Consider the following 12,276-nt stretch of genomic DNA (forward strand, 5'->3'; position numbering starts at 1 on the left):
AATGGAAAAGCCACCGTGCCAAAGGATAACCGTCAAGTCATAGGACACACCTGGGAGAAGACACGTGCCTCCCGTGACGCCGCGACTACAAATATGTCGTCCACATGGACGGGTATTTTTCGGCGAGGGAGAACAAAGAGGATATGTACAAGCTCATGTTGGATGCGCAAAAGGAGTGGGACTGGAAAAGGGCGGAGAAGAAGCTCTAAATTGAGAGGGAGAAGATCGAGTTGGAGAAGTAAGAGGCGGCGATCAAATGGAAACTCGAGAAGGCCAAGACATTTGGTGACATAGAGCTTGAGAAGGAGAGGTTGCAACTCGCACGGGACGTGGAGGATGCGAGGATCATGATGGCGGACGAGACCTCTTGGATGAGCATGCGAAGAAGTGGCTTGCGGACAAGAAGAACGAGATCAACGACCGTAGGGAGTACGAGGTGACAAATGCGGCTACGGCACGAATACAGGCGGAGGAGGCAGCCCGATGCAGGCGGACCAGGCAGCCCAGATGCAGAACGAGCAGAACGCATTCCGCCTGGAGCACGACGCATTCCGCTCGGAACAGGCGCCGGACGAGTGATCCGAAGCTATCTGTCACCCTCGGACATTGATTTTATTTTAGCGTGTCCGGTTTGTTAAACTATGATTTGCTTTGCTTTGTTTCGAACTATTGAATTTGGACAATTTATATCATATGGTCGAAATGTATGGATTACATATGGATGTGTGGTGCAATATATGAGGTGTTGGCAGGCGCTGTCCGCGGACGTGCTGGCGTGCGTATAGGGGATGGATTTGTCAGGTCTGGGTGTAGATGCTCTCACAGCTCTTCACGGGGAAGCAAGCAAGGCGCGTGCTTCCTCCTTCACTTGAAAATCCCAAACAATCTTTCCAGTCTGTGCCCAGATAGCCCCACTTCGGTCGGAACGGAGTCGTGCAGAGGTCAAATTCGGCACCCAGAAGGCCAGAACAGAACAGCGCAGATCCTTCACTTTCTCGACGAGGAAACACGAACGCGCGTCCACAGGTGACCCGACAAGACGGCCATCCACTTCAACGAACGCTCGCCGCTCGACCGGCCGCCCGCGGCGCGACGCGCTCCGGTGCGGTCCAAAAGCCGGCGCCGCATGCCCGGTCCAGCGCGTCCGTCGAGCGGAGATCTTGGCGTCTACTCGTTGCACCGATCGATCATCCGCCACCCGCCTTTGGCTGCCGTGCGGAGCCGTTGCGTTGCAGACGTGAAGTAGAACCTCCGCCTCTCCCTCCCTTTCCCGCCGCGAATCACGTGGAGTGGAGCACGTACTACGTACACAACCTGGACGGACAGCAGATGGGGGCAGAGCGAAAGGCTGGCCGCCCGCTGGTCCCAATCATCGCTCGCAATCACTCTCTGGCCATGGCCAGGGGGGCGTTGGATTGGACGGACCGATCAACCACCCAATGATAACAAAAACCACGAAGCGCCAATGCGTCCCAGTTGCTTGCTTCCGTTAAATAACTCGGATCACGGCGAGGAGACGCGGACCGGGCCTCCGTCCCCGAACAAATGCGTTGCTTTCCCCCCAAAATCGAATACCGGTAGCTCAGACGTCAGAAAGATCAGGCAGACCGGTTTCACTTTTGTAGTATCATGTATATTTCGTGTCAAGAAGAAGAACGGGGTAAAATTTTGGTATACAAACGGATGGGATTTTACATCGAGCCGAGCCGGCCGGAGCTCCGTATGCACAGTTGTTTGCTGATCAACACCACTCACTCACATTTTGTTATCTCTCTCGCGTCAAAGAATCGTGACACAGCCTGCCTAATCGGACCTTCTGGTTTGTACAAGAAGAGCGTGATTGATTCATCCTAGGAGGCCATCATGGCCGGCGGCACCACGCTGGAGGCGGGGCACTCGGCGCCCCGCTCCCCGTCGGCGGCGGACGCGGCCGCCCACCGCCGGCAGATCCTGCCCAGCGACGCGGCCTTCCGCCTGGCGCGGTCCGTGCCGGTGCCCATCAGCTCCCAGATCGCCCACTCCACGCCGGCCACGCCCATCACCTGCGTCACGGCCCGCGCGCCCAGCCGCCGGCACAGCAGCACCAGCGCCGCCGTTGCCGACTCCCGGGCCCACTCCGTGCCGCGCCGCATCTCGGCCACGAGCCGCGCCACCGCGCCGTCGATGCTCACGATCGCCTCCGCGCCCCCTCGCTTGGCCAATGCCGCCAGCACCGCCGCGGCCGTCTCCTCGTCGCTGATGGCCGACAGCGCCGCCTCGGCCACGCCGGCTTCCACCAGCTTCCCCACGTTCTCCCTCTCGCCCGCCAGCGACAGCAGCGCCGCCAGCGCGTCCTTCTTCGTGCTCGTCGGCCCGGTGCGCACGAGATGGACCAGCTTTTCCACGACGGACGGGTTCCGGCCGAGCCTGCGGCGGTACGTGTGGACGGACGCCAGGCTGAGCACGGCCGCCGCGGCGTTCTCCTTGGCGCGCCACGTCGTGCCGGAGCTCATGATGTGGGTCACCGCCTCCACGGCGCCGTCGGCGTGCATGATGCGCTTCTTGTTGGCCTCGAGGATGGAGAGGTTGAGCAGCGCGGTCACGGCGTTGAGCTGGAGCCCCGCGTCCTCGGAGTAGAGCAGGGGTACCAGCATCGGCACGGCGCCGGCCTCCCCGACGAACGCGCGGTTGTCTGAGCCGGACTTGGAGAGCAGCCGGATCTCGTGGACGACGCGGTTGGCCGCGTCGGGGGAGAATGAGACGGAGAGCTTCTTCACCAGAAACGACGCCGTCATGCGCGCCACCTCGAGCGCCGCCTTGTTGGCGGCCACCGCCTGGGCCTGCTCGCTCTTGCTGGCCTCGCAGACCTCCATGGCCACGCCGTTCTCCCGGCACCACTTGGAGATGAGGTTCTTGAGAGACTTGTTGGGCACCAGCTCCAGATTGGCCAAGACCTGCCCCGTCTTGGGACACGTTGACTTGCCGGAGCTGAACCACCGGTCGATCGACTCGCGGTCGTAGGTCTGACCGCTAGCGGCGACGACGGGGTCGCGCATTAGATCGAGGGAGATGGGGCACCGGAGGTCCGGCGGGGGCGCCGGCGACTCCCCGTCGTCTTCGACATCGACGTCCGCCTTGGAATCCGACGGCCGGGGCGTGGCACTGAACAGGACGCACTTGGCGTACCGGAGCAGGCCGACGAGGGCGATCATGGCGGCAGTCCATCTCTCGGACGCCCGGTCGCCGATCTCCCGCTCGAGGCTCTCGATCTCGTCGCTGCAGCTGGCCGGGTCGTTGATGCCAACCTCCTCCAGGATCTCCTCGAGCCTCTCCCGCTCCGGCACGATCTCCCGCTCGATCTCCTCGATCAGCGACAGCACGGTGGCCTTGAGCGCCGGCTCCGGCTCGGCGGCCGACGCGCAGCGGCGGCACTGGCGCGAGGCGAGGGCGAGGAGGTCCATGACGTCGTCGGCGAGGCCGAGCTCGACGACGGGCAGCAGGTCGAGCAGCGTGGCGAGGTCGTGGTGCAGGTCGCGCAGCTCGGCGTCCGTCTCGTCGGACTGCAGCAGCAGCAGCGTGCGGCTCCGCGCGGCGCAGTCGGCCACGACGGCCTTGAAGCGCTGCAGCACGAGGAGCACCTCGCGGAGGCACAGCGAGGCCGACCGCGGCAGGCCGCCCTCGCCCGCGGCGCACAGCAGCAGGTCGTCGAAGGCGGCGGCGAGCAGCCTGGCGCGCCGCGAGACGGACGCGAAGGCGGCGCGCAGGAAGGGCGCGGGCGCGTCGGCGGCCGAGAGGTCGCGCGCCAGGCGGTGCAGCGAGCGGAGCAGGTCGCCGTCGCACGGCGACGCGGGCGGCGGCAGGAACGCCGACGCGTAGGACGTGGACGGCGCGGCGGCGGTCACCACCGCTCTCGGCTTGGCCATTTCCGGTGCGCGCGGTGGCCGCTTGGGAGGCTCCCTGGGAGAGGAGGAAGGTTTGGCGGACGGACGGAAATGGTATTACGCGGGCGGGCGCGGGGGGTTTATAAACGGACAGGACGGAGTGGAGTGAGATTTTTGTTATTACTACTCCGACGATGTAATAATAAGCCGCTGGTTGGGTGGGACTTTGAGAGCTGGGAGGAAGGAATCCGCCCTGTGTCGCGGTGTTGATACTATTATTTTATGGGTTTGTGAACGTCGTATCACGGGAATTATTTTAGTCGTGATTGTTATGCAACATGTGCTTACTTTAACGACGGTGATGATGATGTTGCTCTGGTTTTGGTTATGTATTATTGCGCCGGGGAAGATGGCTGGAAGGGCGGGGCGGGGGCCGTGGCGTGCTGGCCGTCGGATGGGGCGGGATGGAGGGCGGGGATGGGAGGTTGGGTTAATCTAGTTGGATGAGTGTGGCGAGTCAGCTCGAGGTGTTTTGGTTTTTGATCATCGGATCGTGTCGCGGCCCACGGGTTCGGCGGCTGGATAAGAGCGAGGACCTCTGCGTTGACGGCCGGCGGTAAAGCACGGACGGATGAGATGGGGCACACGAGAATGCCGTGGCAGTGCCATTTTTTGCTTTACCGGGAGAGGATCGGGCCGTCGAGCTCGGGAGAGGCTGAGCATGGCCGCTGCTAGCACGCAACATCTTTGTTCTCCTCCATTTTTTAGGCCTCTGGAAAGATTTGTTCGACGACGCAGGCTTCACGAGGAAACACAGTGCAGTTTTCCTTCCTTGAGGCATACTGTTCCACTCGAAACAAGCACAAAGCAGCATGTACCTTGAGGCAAACGTCCAACTAATTGGCTGACTCCCTCCTAGAAGGAGTAGAGTGAATGAGCTGAAATAATTTTCTTTGCTGATCATGGCAACCTGGCGGTGGATGCGACCTCGCGGCGAGCTCCGACCGCCCGCAACGTGCCTCCACACATGTTGAACACTTCTAGCTGGATCCAGTAGGGCATGGCCAGCCTTCTGCCGGAGTTGACCTTTCGGCGATACCCAAACCCAAGCCGGAGCATTTCGTCAACTGTTAGCAATTTGAACTTGCGTTTCTTCTCTCCTAACGCACACGGTACACGTACGTAGTGACACGCCGACACATCCAAATCGCGGACCATCTCGAAATTCCCGTGTCACTCTACCGATGGCGACGATCCTACGCGGCTGTTCAAAGTGCCATATGGCGCAAATGATCATCGCAGCACCATTTGACCCGATCAAATCCCAATCGGTCCATGCCATGCGCAACAGGACACGAGCTGCCGCCTACCGGCGCTCTGCCGGCCGGCCCAACTGAGTCTTTTCGAATTTTGACACTTGAATCCTTCTTCTTCTTCTTCTTCTTTTGATTTGAGGGGTTTTGACACGATGGTTCGGCAGCCTCCACTCCCCTGGCTTAGCAACCAGAAAGGGCAACGTGCCTGCCCACGAAGACGACGACGACGAGGAGCGCAAAGTGCAAATCGCAGGTCACACTGGCCTTCCACACGATGGAGAATACTACCAACACAAAGATTTCGCGCGGGTGCGAGGAACGGGGTCGGGTCAGGCACCGGAAACCCGATTCACGTGCGCGTTCTGCTCGTCTCCCGTTAATTAACCGGCGGCGACCGCTTTTGCCTCGGCCAGGATATGATTTTCTACGGAGCACTCAGCGCGAGCACAGAATCGCACAGAGAACAAACTTCTCACCTTTACGCCTCCCTCAACTCAACCCCTACACAAAAAACTTGCTGGCTTTAGGCCGGTCGACATGCCGCGTGCATGCATGTAGGCGCGCACGCATGACGACGGTGGGTTGTTGATAAGATTATGAGTCGTCTGCCTGGTTTGTAGTATCTCTTTAGCCTAAGCCATGTTCTGTTTGACCTCACGTTCCTGGCTGGTCAATGTAAACGGGCCGGGGAGTGCGAGTGAAGGACCATGGCGCCGACAGCTCTAGGCAGCAGCCATTGACGATCGGCTTTTGGTCTTTTCCTTCACTTCTTTCAAACCCGCTCATGAGCAACGTTCAACCCGGCTGAGGTAGCTAATGACTATATTTCCTTTTGTGAGAGAGAGTCATTACTGCTCCCTCCGATCCAGGTTACTTATCGCTCAAACGGATGTGTCTAGACATATTTTAGTGCTAGATACATCCGTTTGCGCGACGGGTAGTAAGGGCCGGAGGGAGTAGTTCTTAACAACGGACCTATGTGTGGGTTTAGTGGGTTGTTGTTGTATCAGGCTTACGTCAATGGAGATTTTCCCAACTGTTTGGGGGGTGACAAAAGGACTAAAATGTTATTCACAATGGATTTCAAGCGAATGCAATGCTAGGCATTGGATGAGGCGCACAAATCTCAATGAAGGGGAGCGGAGCCAAGTGCATTGCAATTGTTCGTCCGTTTAGACAGCCATGCGAATGAGCCCCCTTAACCCCCTGCTCCTTTTTTAGATGAAAGGCATAAAGCCTGATTTCAAATTAATGAAGCCATCAACCATGGTGCTGATTATTACAAGGCAAAGCTTGGAGAAAAACTGAAAGATTACAAGTGAGATCACACTTCGACAGACCAAAGTGCAAACTTGCCAGAACAAAGCAAACAAGACCAAGCCGTCGGAGGTACTTCGCAGACCAGAACAACGAATACAGAGACATCCACAGGGCACCGAGCAAGCAGTGTAGAGGAGGATCGTGACTGCAGGGAGGAAAACATTGGATGTGCCACAACCCGGACGTGCAAATGCTAGAAGGAGAACCATTCTCCTCTACATCCAAGCCGTGCCACAACACGGGGATGCCATAAACCGGCCAGCAGAGCACGAGCGCGGCAGGGCAGCAACAACTGAAGGATAGCAGGGCACAGCACCACATCTCCACCACGGTCGGAAACCCAAGCAAGCACTGCACCGCAGCCACCACCAACCAAGAACTGCAGGCACCCAACCCAATCCCTACCCCTAGCCGACGCCTCCAAGGAGGACCACGACGATGGAGCGCCGTCGACGACCGGCCAAAGCCTAGATTTTCACCTGGGGAAAAACAGGGGAGGGGAGGTGGAGGGAGGGAAACTCAATGCGCCCTGAGGAGGGGATTCAGAGCCGATGCACCGCCGTCGTCGAGGTCGATGCGGAATCGACCAGGGGATTCCCCCGTTCCAAGCTTCCTCCACCGCACCTCAGGGGCCAGATCTTGCAGCACGGACGCACTGAATCCAGACCGGTAAGAGGATGCAGAGCAGACGGAAGGGGCCGGAGATCCGATCTGGCGGAGCCATCGGAGCAGCCCGCAACAACGAGGCACCTCCGCCGTCCAACCGCCGCCCGCACTGCCGGAGGGACGGCCAGCACCCGCAGCGCCCTCCACCAAAGAGAGCAGCGCCGCCCACCAGATCCAGGGTCGCCGCCCCAGCAACCAGAGCTCCCTGCGCGGATGCAGGGCAGCAGGGCCTCGCCACCACCTTCACGGGGGCCGCACGGCGGCCGGCGGCGCCCTCAGGTGGCGGCGGGGAAGGGGAGGCGAACGAGAGGGGGGGCTCGGGAGGCTAGGGTTTGGTCGCCCCCGAGTCGCCCACTCGGGGCGACGCGAGAGCCGCGGGCCTATCTAACCCCCTGCTCCTCCCCCGCTTGCTCTCCGCATGCAAGCGATTCGCGCAGGGGCTCTCCAGTTTCTTTGGCGGTTTGCACGCCGTCAACTACCGGTGTTGGAATCGCCATTTCCAGCCGATCCATTGCTAGAGGCTTCGAGATACGCTTGCTTGACGCCCTCTCTTGTTTTTGATGAGGGGCATAGGATTCGAGGGGATTGAGCGGTTTCGCCAGACGTTGTGCCCATCTCTTCTCCTTTCACGGCGTGGCGACACGGGGATGGAGGGTTAGAAACGGGCATTGTCGGGACAGATGTGTCTCCCAGGGCTGGCTGCAACTGTTGTCGGTGGTGCCGAGGTTTGGTGTAGCGGCAGAGGCAATGACGCAGCCACGACAACTCCGAGAAGGGGGGCTCATTGCGTGTGTGTGAAGTGGGTTGGCTATGCCAATTTTTGGCCGGCGGTTGTGTGGGTTTTCACGCTAATGTTTGATGAACTTTTTGCCACATTGATGAGTGATATTTTTACACTCATCACGCTTTGTTTAAACTAAGATATTTTAGTTAAACCGAGATATTCGTTCTGATTATGCTATTAATGACTAATGAATGCATTGGATTATATGAATTCTCTTTTTATTGTGTTTCAAAGAAAATGGGCTAAATATAGGCAAAATCAAGTGAGAACATGGAAAGAAGTGAATGAGGGGATAGAAGAAATTAAGAGTAGGCGCATTAGAAGACGGCGTTCCATGCAACCACGACTGCTCCATGAGCGAGCATATGGCGTGGAAATCGAGACCTCTGGTCCACCTGAACAACTTTTATAAAGGGGTCAAGGCCGAAATGCCAACAGAACATCCGCGAGCGAAGCCAGAACAGAGTCATCCCCATCCATCTCTATCAACCCTAGCCGCCGCCATTCCCATATCCATAGCCAGCATCATCACCATAGTTTATCTTCCACTAGATCATACTTGTAATTGTGCACCGCACACTTCATTCATTGTAAGACATATTATCAATCAATCAATTCCCATGGCGTGTTCTTCGTGTGATCTGATCATCATGTGTGACTAGTTCGGTAAGGTATGGGTTGAGGCAATAGCCTTGCAACCTTTTGTGTGTTCTGTGGTGATCAATGGAAGTGCTTTGAATTAACGTCACATATGTGTGAAATAAAATTGCTCCATCGATTGTTGCCATATTTTTTCCATAATAGATGGAAAAGTCTAGGGGTGGTTGGGAGGGGGGGGGTGTTGACTAAGGTTTTCCATGGTATGATGCATTTTCTCAAAATTTCGTACAAATGACAAATACAAAGTGGGGTTGGGGTGATTGTTGCCTGAGATATACCATCAAGACACGACGTTTTTTTGGTCGTGTTTCATTCAGATGTAAAAATAAAGGGGATTTATCTGAATCTAAAATGTCAGAGAATTTTTTGTTTTGCACAGTGAAAGAGGTTGGGGTGATGGTTCCTTGTGTGTGTGTGTGGGGGGGGGGGGGGGGGGTCATTACATCTGTTGTTGTTAAAGTGCGCAGCAGATCCGCTAGAGGATTCTCCTTGAATATGGTTGGGCCTTTTCGTTTAGTGGGGTATTTTGCCGCGTACAATGGGGTGGGGGAGTGGTGTTTCATAAATGCATGGCAAATCCTGGAGTGGGGGGCTTGAAGTGCTCTTTTTTGTAGACAACAGGAAATTCCCCGGCGGGTGGGGGGGGGGGGGGGGGGTTGATTTTTGCGCATTCAAATTTGTGCATCAATCGATAATTTGTTGTGTTCATTGTTTTCTATTCTTTTCATTCAACTCGTCATAATGAAGCGGTACTTTTCTGCTGCGCTTTTCATGTGCCTTTTTTCTACAGATTATCGTTCACGATTGTTAGGAATCGCCAAGCTGTTGTTGCTGCTGATGATGATTTAGTAGACATGAGAAGGAAGGGGGTTGCCGTTGGCAAACGCCCTCGGAAGGAGGTACCAAAACTTGAGGCGTCCTCTATTTTCTAGTCTCGTGTGATGTACTTCTAAACATGCATTCGCTTCATTTGTCACTCGTGGCAAATGCTATCCCTGGTAATTTATAATTGTCATATCTGCACTTCTAATACATGTGTCGGAAAATCTACTTTCAGTTCACTTTCACTCATGGCAAATGCTATCCTTTCCATGCCAATTTTTTTGTATTTTTTTCTTGTTGTTGTCATGTTCATATGCTCTCACAGGCGTGGTAAATTATATAATTTTGTAAATGTCAAGTTTTTGAACTTTGTAGGTGACTAAGAATGAGTAGGTACAAATTTCCTGACCTCATAATTTTAGCTATCTAACCATGTGATTTATACTCCCTTTGTACATAAATGTAAGACTTTTTTGCAGTTTAAATTGAATTAAAAATGTCTTATATTTAGAAATAGAGGTTAGTACATTACATTTTTTGTGCTTTTTGGTTTACATTGCCATGTTCAGTGGTTGAAATTTTCAATGTATCACATGTCAATCCTCATGGAAAATTTGCATTTCCTTTTTTCATCCATATCATAGTATCACATGAATGCCATTTTTACCATCCATATTCATAGCATTTTTTTTGTTTAGCTACTTTATGTGTTATTTAGCCTCTTATATATTGGCCTATGGCCTATATATCCAATGACTAGATGCCAACTTATCCTTTTTGTGTTTTATCTTTTACTCTTCCTTTCTTTCAACAAGAATTTGCGCATCATGCTTTACTGGTCAGACAATGCTTGAGATTTGACTATGAAAGAAATAAGGTTGCTCGCAGATGGGCATGTTGCCCATGACGTCCATCCGTTGCATCATGTTCAACAATGCTATCTGTGATTGGCTTGCTACAACTTACAACAAGGAATATTGTTCCTTTTCCATTGTTGGGCAAGGCATGATCCCATAAGATGAGGAATTAGTATTCAACTCTTTTGATGCGCCTCACGGTGATATGGATGCGCCGTACAAGGTCAATCGTTTAGCCGAACAACGTTTGTTTCCTCATATGTTTCCAGGATGGCAAAATCTGCCCCTCATGGCAGTACTAGGCAACACGTTGGGGGAGATGGCGTTCGAACTGAGCTATTCAGACGGCGCGAGCCATCCAACAGTGTTCCGTATTTGTCCATGGACCAGTCCGGGTGTCCGTTTTTCCGCAAACCGAAGGAAATCAGGTGGCTTTGTGGTAGTCCGCACACCAGCCACATAGAACTCCGACACCCTCGGCTCACCCAAAAATACGGCGGAGCCCGTGCATTGGGCACACCATTTCCGCGGCAAAAATCCCCCTTTCTCAACCCTCTCCTCTACCACCCCAATTCCGGGCACCTTCAGCGTTGTTCGACTGTTTGACATGGGCCAACATGAGTTTCGGCTTCCATTGCAACGAGGACTTCGTTGGTGCAAGTTGATGATGAAGTCGGAGTCGTTGGCTTATGGAGGAGCGATGACGATGCGGTGTGTGTATGTTCATGTAGGTGACCAAGTCGTCCGGTGTTGCCTTGTGTGAGTTCTTGTGACTGTTTTACCGGGCAACTCTTCTCTTGTTGTATTTTAATTATAATCGAGATCCTCCAGAGCCCGACTTCAGAAAAGAAATGCTCAATTCTTGAAGTGTTAACGTGCACCGGTTAACAAGATGCTAGATAAATACCACCCGTGATGCTGAAGAAGATTGTACGTGCATTGATTAGTCATTTAGTCCATGAATATGTCACACGAAAGAAGATAATCCAGGATACGTCCATGGATAATCTAATCTCTGGTTGGGAAGTCCTTTCATTCACAGTCCTCTGTCTGTATTATTGAGACAAGTTGCAGAAAAGAATAACAGAACTCGCACGCGTCATTGTCTATTCTGTCATAGTAACGTCTCCATTTGTTTCTTCTACGCCAGACATTATGCCACTCTATGAAGGATAATGCGCCGCGGAAAACAAAGATTAAGGACACGACCAGACATAGTATATCTCAATGACATCATTCATTGGTCAAGTTGGACGAGAAGGCATTGAAGTATCTCTCGAAGCGAATCCAATCTTTTCAGAACGTAGCCGTCTCCTCATTCAAGGAAAGCTTAGGGTTCCTCTACCTTTCGCCGGCGTCGTTGCTGGTCCGCCTCGTCTCTGATGGTCTTAGGATTATGGCGGCGCGGTGGATCCCGGCCTTGCCAGCGGGAAGGCTCTGTTTTTAGATGTTCCATCGAGTTTTGTTAGAATTTGTGTCCTACTCAGAAGGGCGAGACGGCGGTGGCTCTCTGAAGACGGAATAAGGTTCTCTTTGTCCCCGTCCTGATGATGTGTCTAGTATCATCGGTGGGCATGTAGAGGTGTGTTTCCGGCGGATCTATCCTTGATGGGTTTGCTCGGATCTGGTTGTTGTTCGTCTATGTTTCTCCAGGTTGAATCCTTCCGATCTATGCTACTTTTAATCGGCGGTGGTTGTTGTTCTGCTGCGCTGGTCCTATAGGGCCTTAACACGATGACTTCCCAACTGTCTACAACAAGTTTTGCCCGGTTCCAGCGAGGGAGGGGCGATGGCGGTGGCGCGCCTTTGGTTCACTTCAATACTTGTAGTCATCGCTTGGTGTTCTATGTATCTGAATGTAATTTTATTATATCTGGTGTTCGTTGTACTGTCATGATTAAAGATGAATAGATCGAAAGTTTTCTCGCAAAAAGAATGACATCATTCATTGGTTATGTTTGAAGTACTTGTCAAAAATATTCTCGCTCAAA

At 53.9% G+C, this 12,276-nt stretch overlaps 1 pseudogene; it reads right to left on the reverse strand.

Moving 5' to 3' along the window:
- Positions 1-1,611: 1,611 nt before the first annotated feature.
- LOC125545167 (U-box domain-containing protein 16 pseudogene) lies at positions 1,612-4,016 on the reverse strand (annotated as a pseudogene).
- Positions 4,017-12,276: the final 8,260 nt, after the last annotated feature.

This window comes from Triticum urartu, chromosome 3A (assembly GCF_056163025.1).
Source record: "Triticum urartu cultivar PI428250 chromosome 3A, HENAU_Tu73, whole genome shotgun sequence".
NCBI classification, from domain to species: Eukaryota; Viridiplantae; Streptophyta; class Magnoliopsida; order Poales; family Poaceae; genus Triticum; species Triticum urartu.